This window comes from Castor canadensis, chromosome 1 (genome assembly GCF_047511655.1).
Source record: "Castor canadensis chromosome 1, mCasCan1.hap1v2, whole genome shotgun sequence".
NCBI classification, from domain to species: Eukaryota; Metazoa; Chordata; class Mammalia; order Rodentia; family Castoridae; genus Castor; species Castor canadensis.
The window spans coordinates 43,528,148-43,550,126 of record NC_133386.1 but is presented as its reverse complement, the minus strand read 5'-3'; the positions used below and the strand labels follow the sequence as shown (position 1 = coordinate 43,550,126).

Here is a 21,979-nt window from a genome sequence, read left to right as displayed (position 1 = left end):
AAGCATTAAAGATTTGTAGGAATTAATTAGTTTTCCATAATAAAAAATATTTGAAAATTATAGCATATAGGCCTTGGTAGAAGCAAGGATAGAGTATCTTACATGATACCACTAAGGTGTATGTGTATGTATGTGTGTACGTGTGTGCTGAGATGAGTGCTTTCAGGTACATATTGAAGTGAAGCTGCCTTTTTATGTGTGCTACAGATCCTACTTAGCAATCTCTTAGCTTCCTGTATTTCCAAACCCAGAACTTCAGCCGTTGTATTAAAGACTAGATGTGAAAGCTGAAGTGCTTTGCCAACACAGACATCAAAGGGAACTAAGTATACTTTTCCCCATATGTTTCAGATAGTTTTCCCCTTCATGTCTGAGATCAGTCAGGGAGAGTGATAGAATGTAATGCCTCACACCTTGAAGATTAAACACCTTCTCAGTTGGCATTTCTTTTTCGACTTCTTTTCCTGCTACCTGATATCATAAGCACCTTGCACCATGTCATGTACACTATTGGTTCTGTCTGAGCAATCAAACTCTGTTTTTTCAAAAGCGTTTTCCTGCAAATAAGTAAACTCGCTTTGTCTTTGACTTGAGCTTAGTGGCTGAATGAATAGCTGTGTTGGACAGTGAGATAAGATTATAATAGAGTCTATAATAATGGTGCCAATCACAGATGGTAGGAAGGCTGTTATTCTTAGACTGCTGTTTTTGTAAATCATGCTAGATTTCCCATGGCTTAATCTAAAAATGCCACCTTGTCAGTGGTGGAGGCTTACATTTTAAGTTCATGAGAAAAATATATCAGAAAGAATATCCTACTCTTCTTTACTGCATAATAAATAAATTGCAGAAAGGATTCATATCATCTGAAGAATTACCTAAAGGGCTCTTTTACTTTTGCACCTAAGCTCGTGTAAGTCAGGTAAGTTATCCCATTCACTTGCATGCACAATTATTACTACTTGTATTGAAAGTTTTACTTTATGTTTTTGTCTTTGTTTTAGTTTTTTTATTGCTTGGATTGGAAGCATATGTTCTGATACTGACCAGGAAGTTGAGGTGTGGGAGCTCTGTGGCTAGGGACAGGTTTTTAAGGAGGAAGCTGCAAGTCTGAGGACCAGTATGGGTGAGGAATCAGAACTTAAAAATAGGATAACTTGGAGGTAGATATTAAAAGAAGGGGGGAGGGAGAAAGAAAACAAAAAAGAGAAGGAAATATTTCCACACATTCTACAGTCTTTCTTAGAATTTTAGAATTAATATCTCCCTAACGATGAAACACTAAGGAATCACAACATCATAGTTTGTATTTCATTTGCCTACACCTTCTGAAATGGTGCATTCTTCTTTTGTCTGGGAAAGTGTATTCTCATGCTTTGGTTTAAAATTTTTGTTTCTACTTTTATGTCTCCTCTCTATATATACCCATGAATAAGAAGCAGAATAGAAACTGTGTAGCTATAACCACAAAGGGATTTTAGGCCATTACATTATAAAGAAATGACTCATTTCAAAGTGTGTTCCTCTGTACTGTGGGCTGAATGTTTGTGTTCCCCCCAAACTCGTATGTTGAAATCCTAATCCTCAAGATAATGATACTGGGATGTTATCTTTGAGAGGTGACTAGGTCATGGGGAGAGATCTCTCATGAGTGGGACTACAAGTGGGCATTATAAGTGCCCTTGTAAAAGAGGCCCAAGAGAGACCCTTTGCCCCTTCTAGCATATGAGATCATAGCTAAAAAGTGCCAAGTATGAACCTGAAAGGGGCTCTCATTATACAAAGAATCTGTCAGCACCTTCATCATTGGCTTCTCAGACTCTAGAAATATGAGAAATTAATTTCTGTTTCTTCTAAACTTCTTGGTTTATGATATTTTGTTACAGTAGCCCAAAGAGAATAAGACACCAGTAAGGGTTAACTATGAGTTTAGAAATCTAAAAGTAGAAATGGAAGCTTCATAAATAACCACTTTGGAAATGTTGTAAAGAAATAATTGTCAAATGTAGTCTTAGAAAGACAATGAGATTATTTTGCTTAGTGATTGTAGTTCAAAGATAAACAAAATGTGGCTAAGAGAAAAGGAAACCTGTGGCATAAGTTTTGTTGCATGAGCTAAATGTAAAATCCTGATCTCTTGAATGTTAATCCTGGGCTTGAATGAGTTTGTATCTCAAGAATGTAACTGTTCATAACCAAATCTACCTTTTTTTCACTACTTAGGAAATTTTTTCCAAACCATAAATACCTTTAATCATAAATTGTCAGTTGTAACAAAGTAGGGAACAAAATCAAAATATGACCACTTTGCTCTATCAATGAAGAAGTTCTGAAAGATAAACTCAAGCAAGAGACTAACTTATTATAAGATAATTTACACTGTATCATAATTTAAAACATAAAACACTTTCATAGATATTTCCTTATGTGTCTTTACAAAAAGCTTGTGAAGTATTTGTTATTGACTCTATCTTACAGATAAGTTTCCAGAAGCTCAAAATTTCAGATATGTTTAAAATCATAGAGTTAGGTATTAGGATCAGGTCTTCTGATTTTACATCTTATGCTCTTTTCACTGCATCATAATTTACTCTCAAATGGTCAATTGCCCTACCTCCCTCTACCTCCAATTGGTTATTTCTCAAATTTTATTCCAGCTCAGAAATATTAATGGGAATTTTAAAAGTTGAAGAATTTGCAGTAGGGAATTTCCAAACTAAAGGTGCAATTGAGGAAACATTTCTAGAAAGACCAACAAGAAGGGAGCAAGACAGTAAAGAGAGATAAAAGAAGTTACATGCTGGAGCCAACTCATACCAGATCATGAATTGATTGTTAAATTTATTACACTTTTGCTGTTAAATAGCTGTTTTTTTAAAAAATAAATTGCATAAACTTTTAATTGATCATTATGTTAAGAACCAAGGCAATAAACACTCAAATACTCAAGATGTCTCTTCCTAATTATTTTATTACATCTTCCTATTATCTGTGCTAATAGTGCTATTTATATTTATTGCTTCTGTGTGGTAAAAATGCTATACAATGGTCTGCTACCCATGTATGTAGTTTGAAATTGACCATAATGAAAATATTTACACGATGAAAGTCACAAATATTACAAGTTAATTTTTTATTCATGGCCTAGGCTTAGAAAAAAATGGATAAAGTATTAATAGTGCTAATTAAGTTTAAAATTATATTATCTTTAGTTATTACATTGTAAATATCACATCAAATTAACAAAATACAGTTTCAGTATTTGGAAGTTATCATTGAGCAAAGAAGTTGCTCATGTCATTGAAAATTATCTAAAGTATGACATATAAGTCTTTGTTATTTTTCTTTTGTTTCACTCTATAATGTAAAATAAAATATCAAAAAACATAGCAGAACTACATGCATTTGTCAGTGACATGAGCAACTTCTTTTTTGAATTGTATGGTAATTGAGCTTCTATACACAGTCTAATTTTGTGGCATTAAATTTGGATGTAGAATAAAACACACTTGATAGTGGATGCTATAAGAGACAGAAAGTCACACTGAAGTAATTGATCATCGTAATTTACAGTGATCTTTATTGCAAATTTCATCTTGAACCACTCCACCAGCCCTTTTCTTGTGGTAGGTTTTTTTGAGATAAGGTCTCACAAAGTATTTGCCTGGGCTGGCTTCTAAATGAGATCTTCCTGATCTCTGCCTCCTGAGTAGTTAGAATTACAGGCATGAGCCACATGTACCAGATGCTACTCTACAGAGTAGATGGCATGCTTTATTGGAAGATGAGCACTCTTGTAGAGGAAAGAGCAGCAGAAACCCCACATATGTCCCTATGTAATTCTCTTTGATTAGGAGTTCTGAGTGTACATAATAATACTAGTTTTATGTAATATCCCTGAGTGACTTTTTTCTACTGGGGAGAGAACTTCTCTGCCATGGAGCTTCAGCACCAAATGCTAGAAAGTATTCCACATTGTAAGAAAAACTCACCAATTTACCTATACAAATAGAAGATAAAAAGAACTCTCATTAGTTGTAAGTTAGCTTGCAGACTTGGCCCCAATATTCTATCTTAGTGCTATCATCTGTTTCACATTCTTGGTACCTAGTATCTAGCACAATGATACTACCTTGTGGAACTAAAACACACTGCTCTGGTGCATTTCAGGTTTCACACTACTGATTTTACCTTTCCAGAACCAGTCATAATTTGCCTGTGTTTTATTCTATTCCCCTGTGTTCTATATTAAATTATGCTACTGAGTAATGGTCACAAAAAGTTAATGCCATTATCTTTTCAGGTAATATATACTCACATTGATACATATTCCTTCCCTGACCATGCTTTAACACCAACTGATAATACAAGGGTTGAGACTCAAACTATGGTGGCATAATGGTAGTGATGGTAAATATTCAATAAATAATTTTTTGGCTTTTTGATAGGCTTCCTTTCTAGACTCCTTTAGTCACACCCCTTCCAATGTTTCCTGTATTTGAAGGCCAGATTAGTCACATAATTTAACTTCTGACTGAAAATCAATTTATCCCAAATCCAAAAGTGCATATTGGTTATCTACCAGTGTATGGTAAGATATTTTGAGTTTTAGAGCTGGCTTAGTTTGCCATTTATATATGCCCCACTGATCTTTATTTGGGTTTATTTTTACTTGCACTACAGTTAATCTATTTGTAAAGGCCTTCATGAGACAGCAGAAATGTCAAAAGAGAACAAGAAATCATGAGATGCCATGGTCTTTTGATTTCAGTTGAAGAGTAGAGGTCAGTTAACAGTCAAATGAAGGAAGGGATATTTTGTAGTCCTAAGAAATTTGCGAAGGTCAATTGAAGAATCTTACTGATAAAACATTCTTCCTTTTAAATCTTCCAAGGATGTGATATTGTTTTTAATAGGAACATCACATCAGGATGTTATAATATTTAATATGTGAACTAAGCAATTAAATATGAATATCACAGAGAAAGACAGCCTTAGTAAAGTGGCTTTGTAGTTGAGCAACCTGGTTTCTACTCTTGTACTATGTAGTCAGGAAACAAGTCATCTCTCTTAACCTCAATTTTATTATCTATAAAGTCATAGATAATTATAATGTACTCACCACTCTGTCATACTATTTTAAGTAATAAGTAAGATAATACACATAAAATGCTTAGCAAAATTTGCACTCACAGACCTTAGTGGCAACATGGTGCAAAGTACAGCATTTCTATGGTGCAGCATATTGAGAAGGTAAGATGGGGAACCATTCCCTTTGGAGAATTTTTTAATTCATGAGCTACATAATGGTATTCTCTGTTACCTTTCTAAAATTATGTTATTTTATTAAAATATTTTTAACAAACTGAAAACTGATTGAGCTATGTTGAAATTGTTGAGTCTTCAAGGGCTTCTTAAGTATTTTTATTTTGTTATATTTGTGAAAATGGAAATTATTGGGTTATACTGAGAGTTATTTGATCTTTGTCATCAATAGAATATGAAATGGAAATTTTGTGTTACAAGGTATCATTATACTCTCAGAACAGGGCACCATATCTCAGTGGAAGCTTCTAGTACAACAGTTCTATAGTCTGTCATAGTGTATGATTTTATTTCAAATCCACTTGAAGAATTTCCATCTCACATCTTGCATAAATGTCTTCTGTGTTTTTTTCATCTGATTAAATGTTAACAATAGTTTGCAGGTGTATTGTGTAGCCACTCCTGAGTTACCTATACTTTTTAATAGAAGTAATTTCATATGTTATCAAAAGATAATAGTTTATATGAACATTATTGAGAATTTATGTTATTGAGAATTTATATTTTAATCTCCATTTTATTAAAAAATTTTAATGAGAAGAGACTGAAACGACTAGGGTTATCAAACCTCACTTACCTCATCTAGTGAGTTCTACTTGTATCCCAATACAGTGTGTTCTGTAGCATGATCTTAGAAGTCTGAAGAGGTTTCCTATGACACTGAGTCACCTTGGAGATCCAATTAGTTATGGAAATACTGATTGGGAAGATTTATGAATAAATTTAACATATTACAATTTCTGAGGAGTCCTGCAAAGTGTTTGTTTGATCCAGTGTTTTACTTTTTTGTTGCATAATACCTTATATAGATTGTGTTTGATGAAACTTGTTTTAGGAAACTTTTCTGGATGATAATTCTTCAGCTAGAAGAAAGACAAAAGCCTGAAATTGCTTTCAACAAAGTCCTTAGAGTGATTTTGGAAAGAAAAGGATTGGGTTTGAGCTCTGGCCCTGCAACTTTATATCAAGGCAGCAGTGAGTAAGTTAGTTAATTTCTTACTTGCTTCAGTAATTACTTCATTTCTCCAAGTCTTGATTTCTTTTTCTGTAATATAATAGTACCTAATACTCATCTGCAGTTTTTATAAATATAATGTATGTCATGTAGATGAAAATAATACATAAAACCAATGAATGATATTTATTGATTCAAATACTTCCCTCATAGATTTATTGTCTTTATTTAATATACAGAATTAAGGAGCTTAGTATCCAGTTTCTCAGCCTATAATAAATTAGAACTAGAAAAAGAAAATCTAGAAAGCTATCAGGCAGTTATCAAACAGTTACAACAGGAGAAGTGATACAAAAATAATAATAATTTAGAGAATAGTGTGACTTCACTGATACATGGCATAGTAGTTGATAGAAATGGTTAAATGAAGATGTGACTCTTACATTTAAATGAAGAATATTTCCTAATATTTTAGGGAAAACCCACAAATGTCATTTTTTTATTGGGATCTTCACTATGTTTTGATGTGGTTTGTCCTTCAAGGTCCATGTGTTAGGAGCTTGGTCTTCAGTGTAGCTATGATGAGAAATATTACTGTTAAAAGAAAGGGCCTCATGAAATTCAATGACCTCTTTTAGGTCACTGAATGTCGTGTCCTCCAAAGTGAATACCAGCCTCCAAGTGAGTCTTTGAGAGGGTGGGTTGTTATAAGAGTCTGAGTTTGACTCCACAGTCTTCCTCCTTGACTTCCTGTTTGAGACATGATCCCTTACCCCGACACATGCTCCTGTCATATGTGCCATGCACCACAGTGTGAGGCTGTTGAGAGGACGCTCACTAAATTGGAGCTGATGCAAGCACCATGTCCTTGAACTCCAAAACTGTGAGCTAAGTAAACTGCTTTTCTCAATTCTTTTTCATACTAAGATCTCTATAAAATTCTGCCTAATAAAATTTCCAATTTAGTTGACTAGTAATTTATTTGGAGTAACTCATTCCCTGAAGTTACTAGGTTACTAGTGCTTCTGCTCCTTTCTGAGAAAATTATGCTGCAAAACAACTTAATGTCTGATTGTTTATATAAATTTACATCAGTTATACAAGATATTGCATATATAACTATTACTAATTAAAGGATAGGGATTATACTATTTAAGAGGATGTGTTTGTGATAAATTACTTAGTGAAAAAGCAGGGTTTCAAATAATATACCATCATATTTGTTTAAGAATATGAATGCTAGGGCAAAAAAAAGACTAAAACTTAGTGTTGATCTTGCCTAGTTGTTAAATCTAGGTTTAGCTTTAATTTTACTGTATTTACTTCTCCTTATTTTCACTTATCCTAATTTTCTATACTAGGAATTCTAACATAATAAATAATAAAATAAAATCTCCACTCTGATATTTTTGAGCAAGATAATCGAGCAGAACAAATGTGAGCTATCACATGAAAGTCACTCAGGAGCAGAAGTGTGTGTCTTTGGGCAGGTTGGATTCCTTTCTGGCTCTCCAAACTCTTTAGCCTCTCTGAGTGTCACAGTCTTTGATGAGATCATAGACTGATGCCTCCAATCAATCAAGTTCTACCTGGATGGATTTTCTCAAAGATGAGAGCATACACATGAAAAATCTGAAACCTATTAATCTCACACCTCTACCAGACTCTTCTAGAGATTTTCAAGCCCTATATTAGATAGCTGCACAAAATGAGTATGATAAAAAGGAGACAAAGAAAGGATCTTGTGAAACTGTAAACAATTTTGTAGACAGAGCCTTTTATTTGAGTTTTCTCAGGAAATTTGGCTGTAAGCTTTTAACGATTATTCAGTATCAGTGTGGTAGTATCAGTGACATAACAGGGATATAAAATGTTCTCAGCATACCATCTTTTACAGATAAATCTTGAAAGGTACAAGAAGGACTCATCAAATATCATCCATGAGATGCTCACAATGTTGAGAGCATAAGCAAAGAATATAATCCACCGGAGACAGCACTTCACTTTAGGTAAGAAAGAAATGACACAATCTGTAATGCACATGGATCTTGAGAAAATTTTCTCATTCTCCTTTACTCAGACTTTCTTTTGTCAGAGAGAGCAAGATCACAGGCTAAAAATTGTTTTTGTAAAGCTTCTATGGAACATTGTGCAGTCAGTCACTTCGTTTGTATTTAATGATAAGAAGGTACCTGAAGACTCTTGGGTTTCTACCCCTGTGACTTTTTTTCACTTGGGAAATTAATGAGTCATTTATATCATACTAGTATGAAGCTTTAGGGCTAGTTTACTAATTATTTGTCCTATGTGGAAGGACAGATTGTTAATTGACTTAAAGCCTTGCATTTTAGAACTTAGGTAGCCTGTTTATTGACTAGCAAAAAGAAATTACAAATTAAGCATTAGTCAATACCTTGTTTTTGGCTTCTATTCTTCTTAATTACTTTTATTTTTTACTTATGCTTTGCCAACAGGCAAGATAATATGCAGATTTTCACAGTAACTCTGGTCAGAGACCACCAAACACACACACGTCTGTCCTATCTCCCTCTTCTTCCCCCAGGTGCTGGGTATCAAACCCAAAGCCTTTTCCATGTTAACCAAATGCTCTACCATTGAACTTCACCCCCATCCCACAAGCTCTTCTTGTTCTTTCTCTTAGTTTACTTGTTTTGCTTTTTTATTGCCTTGCTTATATCTCCTTTTCTTTCGATGCATTTTTGTTCTCCCCTGACCCCTCAGTTCTTTCTTTTTATTTTCTGAAATGTTCCAGATATGTCCTTTTCCCTATTGCTTTTTTGTTACCATGATTCTCATTTCCTCCCCACATCATCTTTAAGGGCTGTTCTTCATTGTCTGCTCTTTGCAGTATCTAATAGGTCCTCCTTCATTATTGTTTCCTTTCTGTCCCCTCAGCTTTCCTCTCCCTCAAGGAGCCACTTTGACACTTTTATCCTTGTGCACAATTGACAGTCTTTTAGATTTATTTGGTGTTGGCAGCAGAGAAGTGTTTTCTTTAGGACAGGGGCCAGGAGGTACAGTGAGATCTGTCTTGTGGCCAGAATTGGTCAGTGTCCAGGGGAGCTGAATTTTGATTGTAGAGGCAAGGATGATGTGTGATGCCTGCTCTGGTTTTTAAGGTGACAGTGTATGAACTGAAGGAATAGACACTTGCAGATTTGTAGGCTCTGGGTTAATTAGTCATGTTTTATTGCTGATAAACCCTATGCTGATTCTAAAAAGGGAAATTTATAATTCCTGTCCACTCCACTGTTCCCTTCATGTGGTATTTTTTTTTTGTCAAACTAATTTGTCACATTTTCTGCTTTACCCACAATGTACCCTCTCTCAAAATATCTTCAGGAAATTGAGTTAGTTGAAGTAACTTTGAGTTACTGCAAACCTGGATCTTCAAGCACCTTGTTCAACACCAGATGCAAGCCCTAATCTCACTCCAACAATTTTTGGGTTTTTTTTGCTCACACTTTTGACATATACTTATTCAGAAGTGTCCTAATTTTTGGAGAGACTTAGTACTGCTTTCCAGGATTGACTAATTTGTATAGTCTGAGTCATTATCCTCCAGTTTTCAGTATCCATGTTTAAGCTAGCCTTATCTTTTGCTGTTTCTATCTATTTTAATCTCATTTACAATTTTTTAACTGATACATAAAAACACAAGACTGTATACACTTAGAAGGTACTGTGTGATGTTTTGATACATGTGTGCATTGTATAATGTTTGTCAGATTAAAAATAACTTTCTCCTCAACCATTTATCTTTCTTTATAGTAAATCCTTTCCTAATCCTTTCTTACGGCTTTCTGAAATGTGTAGTACATTACTGCTCTCTACATTTACCTTATGGTACAATAGCTTACCTGAATTTCTTATTCTTGTCTTAACTATAGCTTAGTGCCCATAGATCAACCTTTCTTCATTCTTCCGTCCACCCCCATACTCTCCCTATCCTCTGGTAACCTCCATTCTGCTTTCAACTTCTATGAGATCAACTTTTTAGATTCCACATATGAATGAGATTCTGTGATACTTGTCTTTCTGTACCTGGCTTATTTCACTTAACATAATGACTTCTGATTTCATCCATGAGGTAAAAAATGACAGAACTTTCTTTTTATGGTTGAATAGTATTCCATTGTATTTGTGTACTACATTTTCTTCATTTACTCATCAGTTGATAGACACAGTTGTTTCCATTTCTTGGCTTTGTGACTAATACTGAAATGAGTGTGTGTGTACATATGCCTCTGATCTACTGATTTCATTTATTTTAGATATATACTCCATAGTGGCATTTCTGGATCACATGGTAGTTCTACTTTCAATTATTTGAGGAACCTCTATGCTGTTTTCCATAATGGCTGCACTAATTTACATTCTGACCAACAGTGTGCAAAGGTTGCCTTTTCTTCATGTCCTTATTAGCACCTTTCTTCTGTGATTTTGATGGTAGTCATTACTGGGCCAATACAATATCTCGTTGTGGTTGTGATTTACAATTCCCTGATTACTAGTGATGCTGAACATTTTTTTTCATGTACCTGATGAACATTTGTATCTCTTCTTTTCAGAAATGTGTAGTTAGGTCTATTGTCCATTATATTAGTTAGCTTTTTCATTGCTGTGATCAAAATACCTGAGAGGACAATTTAAGGGAAGAAAGACTTATTTAGGCTCATGGTTTTAGAGATTAAAGTTCATCATGGTGGGATAGAACAGTTCATCTCCTGGCACCTAGAACTTCAAGTAATGTTTGAATGGAAGTGGTTAAAGTGAACTTCCTCATCTTGTTCTATGTCTTAGAGAGAGCCTACCTGTAGACTATGCATGTTTAACTCAAAATAACTTGCATCATACATGTTCCATGTTCTTGCTATAAATTTAGGTTTCATGGATTCTGGCTTTGTATTTAAAAAGCTGCCAAAGTTCATTAACAGTCATTGTCATGCTCAATCAATAATGAAGTTTTTTTTTTTACTGAATGATATCAAAAGATTGCCATCAATTTTTATAATTTGTAATGTCTTACTAAATTTGTTTGTCAATCAAAATAAAATAATTGTCTAATAGTAAGAATGATTGACAATCACAAAGATCAAATAGTGGAATATCATATTCTAAAGCACCTTTATAAAATATGTATTTTTTCAGGAAACTATTCTTAGTTATTTGGCTTAAATCTAAATAAACAAATAACTGATTACTTATATTTTATGCTAAATATTTTAAATGATAGTTCCATTAATTTTATAATTTTGCTATCATTTAGTTTATAAAATTATTTAGGTATTTTTGCTATGTAAGATGTATACCCATAAGGACTTTATAACCAATTCTAATGTCAGTGCATATAGGTAACATTAGGAAAATAATTTAAGTGACATTGTGTTATATAGTGTTTATCATTCTAACAAGTTCCAATACTATCCAAATTTAAGAAACATTGAATTAAGTACTGTGGTGTTATTCTAAATGAAAACTTGTCTTTCTTTACTTTGAGAGTGTTACACTCTCAAATTTACCTGCTGTGCTTAATGTTTACATATTCTGTGATAAGCTTTCTTAAGGGCTAAATAAATTTAGATAAATTTTGTTTTGAACTCTTAAGGAGGAATTTTTCTCTCTCTTTCTGTGTCATTTGCTGCTTGTCCCTGCACTATTTTTCAGTAGACTCCAGTTTTTTCTTTGAAAATCAGGAAGTAGTTGGTCAATTCTGGTTTGAACATTTTATCAGTGAGGCCAAGCTTGTGTGAAGATAGAAAACTAAGTAATTTCTATTTGTGGTTTCTCACTGTGGGCCATAGCTGACCAGTTGTCTAGAAATGTTGCAAAAGGGTTCATAGAATACCAGGTGCAAAGAAACAATCTCAGCTACAGGTAAAACAACTCATGGAATTAGACCAAAAGCATCATTTTTGTATGTGTAGTTCAGCACATCATTGAACTTAAAACTGATACAAGTAGCATAAGTAAAATGCTAAGTCATAATATAGAATTTAGAAACAGAGATAGTATTTTACCCTTAAATCCTTCTCTTTTTTTTTAGTTTTAATTTTTTTATTATTCATTTATTCACATGTGCATAGATTGTTTGGGTCATATTAACTTAAAATATATCTTAACATCTGGAGAAAATATCCCTTATCTCTGAATTAAATGTTTCAGGAAGTGGGTCCTTTATTAATTCACCTTAATAGTTTGTCTTACATCACAATGACCTCTCCAGAAAATCATGACACAGGAGCCACCAGTAGGATATCAATGTATGTATGTATGTATATTTCAATAAATTGGTTATGTGATTGTGCACTAGCAAGTCTGACATCTGTGTGGTAGGCCTGCAGGCTGGAAACTCACAGGAGGGATGCTGCAGTCTTGTGTCAGAATTTATAGAACACTGATGTAAGAAATTGAAGAAGATGCACACACACTCCCAAAATGGAAAGACTTCCTATGTTCTTGGGTTGGAAGAATTAATATTACTAAAATGGTCATAGTATCAAAAATAATTGACAAATTCTATGCCATTCATAATAATGATGAAATTCTTCACAGAACTAGAAAAAGGAATCTTAATATTCATATGGAAGCGTAGAAACCCTGAATAGCCAAAACAAACTTGAACAAAAGGACAAAGTTGGAGGCGTCACAATACCTGATTTCATGACATGCTGCAGAGCCATAATAACCCAACAGTGTGGTATTGGTATAAAGACAGACAGAGAAACCAGTGGAACAGGAGATAAACCCACATGCATAAAGCCAATGGAGTCTCAATAAAGGCATCAAAAATATACATTGGAGAAGAACAGCTTCTTGAATAAACTGTGCTGGAAAATCTTGGTATCCACATACAAAACACTGAAACTTGCCTTCGTCTCTCAACCTGTACAAAAAAAAACCAACTAAAAATGTTTCAAATAGGCCCCTACTTGTCATACTCAGGTATTATTTATTTGCACCAGAAGCAAACCAGAAACAACATTGCAGATGGAAAGTAGTTGCTTGCAGAAGAGTGCTTGGATTTGCTGTAAATATTAGGGTCTATACTGTTTCTTTTAGAGAGGGGTATTGGAGACTTTGAAGGGTACCTCTCTTTGTAATGGAGAGTTAAACCACCTTTTTGATTTGTTAGTTTATGAAATTTAAGTGATGGGGCAACTTGTATCTCAACTAGACCTCCTGTAACCCTTCTGTGGTCTAGGCAACACTAAAAGCTGGTATCTTTGTGGATTACACAAGAAATGCATAAAAGCAGTGTTACAAACTATAGTACATGCTTCCTCCAAAATCTAAGACACTGCAAATGTGATGCCTCCTTTTTCATGGTAGAATGTTAAAGGTACAATTAATTATTGCTCACTTTATAGGGTATGCCTACACATGTTCTAGACCAAAGAATTCCTAGAATATTTTCAATTTGGCATGATAATAAAACTTTGTGGATTTTATCTCCTACTCTCTAGAACACAAGTTTTCCTATGGGTCAGAATGATGATTTTCTGGATTTCAACATTGTCAAGATTATTCTGGACTATATTATTACAGAGATTGGGAATGTTGACATGGTCTTGAAGTAAGATACTTAAGGTATTCTCTTTGTCCTTGCTATTTAGATAAAGATAAATTGGTTCTGATTTGTCTGTCCTAATTCAGAAACAAAACAAAACAAAATGAAGCTACTGCCTAAGTCAATAACTTCACTCCAGGAGCCAGCAGCTGCGTTGTTTGCTACAAGGATCACCTGGATCCCCAGCAGTAGTTAGTGATACCAATACTTTAGCATGATTCTAGAGCGTTCATTTGTCTTTTGTACCAGCTTAACTAAAGAGTTAAATGAAGAAGGGACAGGAATCCCAATGCAGTAATTGTTGCATTTTCCCTAAGAATATGGTATTATTTACTCTTCACTTTGACAGATAACATATCAGGGGTATGCTTGGCTCTCTCAACTGCAATTACTTTATGGGTCAGGAAACCAATGTGAAGAGTTATTAGGTGTGATTATCTCAGGAATGCGATCAAGAAGATGAGAAGTAAACAACACAGAGGGATATAGCCCACACCACTCTAAGAACACTCTCCATTTATCTGACTTTGTATCCATGCTGATTTAGTGCTAAATTGGGACCAATAACCAATAGCTCAGAGGCAATATGTTTATTGTTCTTCCCCAGTACATCATCACCCTGACAAATGGCACTGGAATCTCTGGTGGAAGACTTGGAGGAAACTTTATAGTGTATACTTTTGTCCATGTTCAGGGTGATTCCTTAAAAAAAAAAAAACAAAAAGAAAAAAATGCTAGCTTCCATCTCAAAAGGCTCTTGGGTTGTGAATTGGGTTATAGGCCCAGAGGTTCCATGAACACTCTGATTTGTGTTATTGCCTATTGGAAAAATGATTAGTCTGATAATATAGATGAAATAATATTTTGGAATGCTGAAAGTCTATTTCATTCCTAAAGTGCTCACAAAAACATTAGCCATAAACATAAATTCACATGGGTCAAAACCCATGCATTGTCATTCTGTCGTTTTGGGTTATTGCGGTAATTGTACTAACCTCATCCCTGAAAGTAAGCACTGCCACCTGGTCTCTGTCACTCCAAGATGCCCATCATTTTTATTGAAATTAGGGTTCAAATCTTCAGTAGCATATTTAGCTGATAGACAATAGACTCAACAGAATTTTTGAGGGATATTAGTGCTTACTACCAAGTGTTCTTACTGCTTTGGAGAAGGAAGTGGTCTTTAATCATTCCTGTTGGTGTCATAACAGTGTAGCCAGCTAGGATACAAGTAATAGATTAATGTCCCCACATCCCTATACCTTTGCTTCCCCTCTCTGTACTGACATCTCAACTTTGTTACTCCAGGTCACCACTGAGTTCAAGTTTCAGCAAATTGTTAGACCCTATTGCAGGTGGTTCAGCTAACACATATCTAGAATCTCAAGTGAGCTTTGCCATATTGATAAATTCTTCTTGAACTTACCTCATGTTTTTTATATCTTAAAATAATCCATTTCTAAACATGCTCTCCCTACCCCCCACTTCCTGATGATAAAAATTGTCAAGATCCTGACAGTTCTTTGGTGTAGGACCTATCTGGTACATGAAGACACCTTGCAATTCTCCTTCTGAGTGTGAACACATGAATGTTGGTTGGGGTTACCTTGGTGTGAATGGGAATCTCCTTGAAGGCAAGTAATGTTCATGAAGTCATTGAAAGTAGTTTTTTCTGACAGGCTGCAATGATTACTTCAGTTACCAATGAGGATACAGGGTTTTTTTTTTATGAGTTCAAGTTAAGAACCTTATCTCAACTTTCATAGATCTACTTTTTCTAACTCCATAGTGCTCTATAATAGCAAATCATTCTTTTATAACCAATTGAATTTTGGCTATAATTGAGAAGGGCACTGAGACTTGAGATGGGCTACTAACTTTAATTTTAACTTTCTCAATCAAGGCCTAGTACCCATTATATTTATGTGTTTGTCAACATTGTAACTCTGTCCATACCAGCAGACTTTGGTCCTGCTCATCAACTATGTTTGTGTTGCAGATATACAAGACAAGAGAGGAATTTGAAGCTGAATAATTCTATCTCATGCCCTGATTGAAGTTAAAGGCCCTAAGCTTATATATATACACACACACACATACATATTCATACTTACACACACACACACACACACACACACACACATTTTTTGTGGCACTGGGGTTTGAATTCAGAGCCTCATGCTTGCTAGGCAGGTGTTCTTACTGCTTGAGCCATCATTTCAGCCCACTAAGTTTATATTTTAATTTTTGTAATTTCTTCAAAACAGTGAAGAGCAACCTATAATCTTTATTACTTTAATGATCACATGACAAACACATATAATCTCCCAAAGCCTTGATCTTCACTGGTTATTTGCTCTCCCCTTCAACACCAGGTAAGGAAGTCATGTGTAATTTATAAGAAAATATGTCCAAATAAATACAACTTGAGGAACTGTTTGTTGAGGGTACCCCTTATACAAATCTCTGCATTAACAAGGAATCCAGCAAGAGACAGAGGGCACATTGATGGAATTCTGAGGAGAATTTAATAAAAATTCTCATTAGGATATGTGGGGTTGGATAACAAACAAACCAAAATGAGGCATCAACAACTGGGAAGGGTGCTATCAGACTTGAACCTGAAATGAAGGAACAGTTCACTTAAGTCCTAATTGAGCCAAACCCTTGGTGGAGAAACCTGGCAAGAGCTGAAGTCAGAGAGGGGCACATCCATTTTCACAACTATAGCATCAAAGACAGCTGAACAAGAAAATAATAGGCCTCTCTATGATTTTCTTCTGGGCTTCCCATTAGCTCAGGGAGGGGATGTAGCCTGTTGGGGTGGGGTGGGTCCATGTATATGCCTCTCCAGCATATACAAAACACAACAGAGAATGAATCCCTGTCAAGGGAGAATGAAGACCAAAATGGAGAGTAATTAGTGTTATGGCAGTGGTAGGTGCTGTCTATTCAGTAACAATAACTTCAAAGAGTGCCTTACTATACTCAGAAACACAATTCCCTCTTAGTATTGCTCCTGATAGAGAATGTACTTTTTTTTTCCAGGTTATTATATCACTGAAATAATCCCTTCTCACATACATCCCACTTTAGTATGACAGAAATTCTCTTCTGTGGGCCTCAAAGTCCCCAGGCAAATCACTACTAGATACAGCTAGAAACTGTTTATGTGCCCTTAAGAATTCTGACAGTGAAGGTGATTGTATATGGTTGTAGCATGTGAAAGCCTCCTGAGAGATTGTTGCTAGTGCATTTGAGCTGAGCCAAGATAACCTGTTAGAGTAGTGAAGTAAAAGAAAATTAAGGTGAGCGTTACTTGGAAGCAAAATTAATTCATAATGCAATGTGGCAGGAGAAAAGCTGAATGTTTTTGAAGACGTAGAGGAAGAATAATCACAACCTCAAGTATTTCTTCCCACACAATTGAATTACAATGCTTTAGACATCACATCTGATTTTGAATGTCTGAGTTAAAATAAGTGTCAGACATTTGGTAGAATGATAGAAAGGAAATATACAACTAAATAAAAGCTAAAAGCCTTCCTAGTCAAAAGTACCCCTCTCAAATTTAAAAGAAAAGTGAAATAGGTAAATTGGCTTGAGTCTACAGGTAGAAAGTGACTTTCTACCTGAAGAATCATAAAAGTATAATGTGTTTAAGACATAGATTATATGATACAACAGAAATTATAGGGGAACATAGCTTCTGTATGAGAAACATGATCATTTGAATATCAGAAATATAATTTTTCCATAATATATCAACATTGGTAATATAGCAGTCTACTTTTATCTGTGATACTCACAGTCAACTGATATCATCATGGCTCAATGACCTTCCTTCTAACATTCAGTCACATCACCAATAACCTAATACTAAGTCTCAGTGTATAGTCCATTGATCTCAACTCATCACCTAGGCACTATATTATCACATCAGCATAAGAAGAGTGTGTATAGTACAGTAAGAGATTCTGAGAGACTATATTCACATAACTTTTATTATGGTATATTACTATTAATTATTCTATTTTTACTAGTTGTTATTATTAATCTCATATTGTGCCCAATTTATTAATTAAAATTTGATTATAGGTATGTGTATAGGAAAAAACAGCATATATAGAGTTTGGTACAGTGTGAGATTTCAAGCATCCACTGGGGGTGTTGGAATGTATGAGCTAAAGGGCACTATCTCTGTAGAGAAAAACCTCAGTCATATACAGAAGTGTGGGGGGAGTACTGATTGTCATTTCAAGTATAATTTATTTAATACTAGTTACGTATTTCTTTTTATGATCCATCCCTTCATTCGGTGAAGGTGAAAATTCAAACAGGTGGTAGAATTAGGAAACAGGAATCTTTACTCTCTTTTCCATTTCCCATAAATAGAACAAATTTAGCTGTACTTTGCTAGAGGCAAGTTTGCTGCACTTGGATAACCTTTACATTGATTACTATAGACATTCAGGTAACATTGCAAAGCTTTCTATGTGATGTTGCAATTTTACACAGTGTAGGTTTTTGGTCATTGTGTCAATCTGCATTGCTTGCCTGAGACTATCTATCTCTATTTGTATAGCTCCTTTAAATAGAAAATGGCTTTTACTGGAGTCATTGAACTTCTATTGCTATGCTGTGGGGGGGTGGGGGGAGGAGAGAGATGGCCATGCAAACTTTGAGGCTAGTTAATCAAGGATTAAATTTTGCCTTCTCTGCTTACTAAGTGTATGACACTGGGCATACTTTTAGCTCCTATTAGCCTTGGTTTTCTTCTCCATAATATGGGATTTTGAATACTTAGAGTAATATTTTAAAGATTAAGTAAAATGCTATATGTGAAGCATCTGATCCTGCTGGTATATATGGGATTCAATAAGTAGAAGCTCTTGCTATTCTTATTCACTGCCTTATTATGTCTCAACTAAGGGTCAAGATACCTTCTCTATAAGGTAGAGTGGTTGGGTGTCCAAGAGAGGGAATGTTAGCAGGGCAGAGTTTTCTCTGCAGCCAGAGTTTGTCAGCATTTATTTAAAGTGGCTTCTTCTTTTCTACTTCTCAGAGTAGACTTGATTCACTACCTCCTGGAAATCAACTTCTCCCTGATAAATGAAAAGTTTGAATCTGAAGTTGGGTAACATTTTGCCTTAAACTATTGTCTTAAATGGATTTTTCATTCTTGCTTAAAAGAAAGTCAGGAAAGATTTATTATAAATGTTCTCAGGAGACTTCTTCCAAAATCCTTCCCCTTAAAGAGGTAGCCACAAAAATTAGCACTGAGCACTGCTTTGGGGATTTGAGAAGTGATAGCAAAACTAGTCTGTGCATGTCTATTAGTAAGTTTTGGATGAGTTTGAATAAGTTCAAAATTAATCTAAAGGATTGTGTTTGACTAAATGAAAATTCACATGAGAAAATATGGAAACAATTCATTTGTTAAATAAGGAGAACCAATTACTAGAAGGAGATATATTAGAAAGCTGATAATTGGGAGATAAAGATGAAGGGCATAAATTTTGCCTTTTCAGTTGCCTCTTTCTGTCTGGAGGCTCTTGAGTGCTTTCCAGAAGTTTAAGGAAGACTAAATTTTATAGTTTTCAAGCTTGCTTCATTTTTCCTTAAATTCTATCAACTGCTTAACATCCATTGAGAAGGATTGATCTATATACAGAGAATCTTCCTGAATTGATCTTCTCTTAGAAACAATAATAGCCTGATGAATGAGCAAATGAATGTTAGGAAGTGTTAGTTCCCTTAGAGGGTGTCATCAGTTGTTTCTTTTTCTAGTTCTGTAATCCCTTATATTCATTTAGTACAGAATGACAAATTGGGAATTGCCCCGGATTTACATTAAAACGTCTAGGTTCTATTCTTGGTAATTCAATTTGTTTAACATTGTGTCTTGTACAAGTCACTTAGATTTTCTGAATCTCAGTGTCTTTATCTATACAATGGTAATAGCAACTCCCACCTATGATGGATATGGTTGATTTTTCTGTCCTTGGCATCCCTTTTTATTTCCTTTTGCTTAGTTTTCTTGTCTTGCAGTGCTTGAAAATCTAAAAATTCATATTTCCAAACTAAGGTTTGGAAGCAAATTAGATTACTAACATTTATGAGGATTTACTTAACAGTAAGAAGAGGGGACGAATATGGAAGCAATGTTTCCACAGTTTTGGTCTTGTTGTTACAAAAATATAGGTTGCAAAGAACTGGGTTTTTGTCCAGCAGCCTTCTTGTCTCTAGCTCATGCTAGTAGCTAAGGTGGCAACAGCAGCAGCAACTTTCTCATTTCCAAGGTCACAGGTACAGCAGAATATTGTTGACTTAATAGTTCTGGTTGTGACCTCTTGCACATTACCTTCCAGTTGCTTAGAATCAGCAAATCTCCTGGTGGTTCAGTTGTTCAAGGTTTGGGGCTGGTCTGTCATGTCCAGCCTAGAACCAGCTCCTTCCAACTAAAACATCTAGTATTTCTATTCATTTATACTTGACCTTAAGTCTTTTCTGGATGATATGGAATTAACCATATATTTTAAGATGGTTTATTAAAATGCTCTATGAAATATAGGAATTATTATGACTAACATAAGAATTTGCATGTTACTTGACTAGTGGAATTTATCTGAAGCATACTCTAATCCCCTAAGGATTAAGGAATTAGATCAAAGAGGAAAAGAATGATCTTGTAGCCAAATTACATTAAGTTTTGTGCTTACATGCTAGAAACAGAGTTGAGGCAGAGTTGGTACAGGAGGGTGGTCTTACACTTCTTAAATAACTAGAGGACTGGCTGTGTAGGAGCACCTGGTTCTGTGTGATTTCCTGGCTTCTGTACTCCTGACACCAGCTGCTTACAGTAGAATTTTCTGCAGCACTTGTGAATTCAAAGTCTCTGATAGTCAGAATACTGGGTTATTTCTTTCTTTCTTTTTTTCTTATAAGCAATATCCCTTGGGAAACTTAAGGTTAAAGGTTTGAAATTGTAAAGGATATTCAGTCAATTCTTAACATCATTGGTTATTCTGAGATGCAATCCTGGTATATTTCCTGCAGGAAACCAAATTATTCAGTTAGAAAATATGATGATTCTTGAAACACAACAGGAAAGTTTTACATGCTAAATCAGCATTCTGGAGTCTCAAGATTTCTGAGTTATGATCAACTTATCTTACTACTACATCTCATCTAATGTAGCTGCCTATAATATTTGTGGCTTTGAATTTGTGGTTGGTATGGTTAGTCAATCATAATTTTTCCTTATCACTGGGAAAAATAAGATTTATAATCAGTGGACTGCTCTGATCAGGCACAAATCAATTTTTTTTCTTGAGATTTTTATTTATTTTTTTCTTTTATTCATATGTGTATACAATGTTTAGGTCATTTCTCCCCCCCTCCCCCCCACTCCCTTCCTTCCCCCCTCCCCTTCCCTCTCCCCCCTACTCTCCTCACTACCAGGCAGAAACTATTTTGCCCTTATCTCTGAGACATAAATCAATTTTAAAGGAAAGGTGTTCCTAGTACTATTCTGAACTAATAAGCATTTACCAAAATACAAATGTTAGTTTTATATTGCATAACATATGCATATTTTGTGCTACTGTATATAAAGAGGTTTTGAGTGTAGCACAGGGTAAGAAACAGAAAGATCTGGTTACCCTGCTTAGCTGCCCAGGAACTTTAGTATTTGGGACTACAGTGGGATTTTAGTCTTTAGATTCTTTCTATTTTGCTAAATGAAGCACATAATTCTACAAATTCTGATGGAGTCTGTTTCTCCCCCCTAGAAAGAGTTTTCTAAATCCAGGCTTAAGTCATACTTATGAATGAAGTAAACTACATGATGAAAGGTCTTTTCAATAACTTTGAAACATAGATTGTTACCCAGGTGAATTAAATTGCCTAGACAGATGTGAATTTAGAAAACATTAAAAAGTGTTTTTAGTGGTTACTATGGTTGTCATAAATGTTGGGCAAGTGTGAAACATTTAACCTTTATTAATACTGAGATGTGTATCATTGCCAAGCTAGTTTTTACCAATATATATATGCATGTATATACATATAAATTTACGTTTGTATTTATATCTACATCTACATTT

At 34.8% G+C, this 21,979-nt stretch overlaps 1 long non-coding RNA gene across 4 annotated transcripts in view; it reads left to right on the top strand.

Annotated features, from left to right (window-relative positions):
• The window catches only part of LOC141423981 (uncharacterized), a 313,617-nt gene that overhangs the window by 259,216 nt on the left and 32,422 nt on the right, over positions 1 to 21,979 (top strand). For 3 of the 4 annotated variants that reach the window (XR_012448760.1, XR_012448755.1, XR_012448757.1), the window contains 3 exons: positions 6,161 to 6,304; positions 8,178 to 8,289; positions 13,768 to 14,090. This is a non-coding gene — a long non-coding RNA (uncharacterized lncRNA). Of the gene's footprint in view, positions 1 to 6,160; positions 6,305 to 8,177; positions 8,290 to 13,767; positions 14,091 to 21,979 lie in introns of those variants that run through there. The other variant, XR_012448756.1, reaches the window with a different exon arrangement.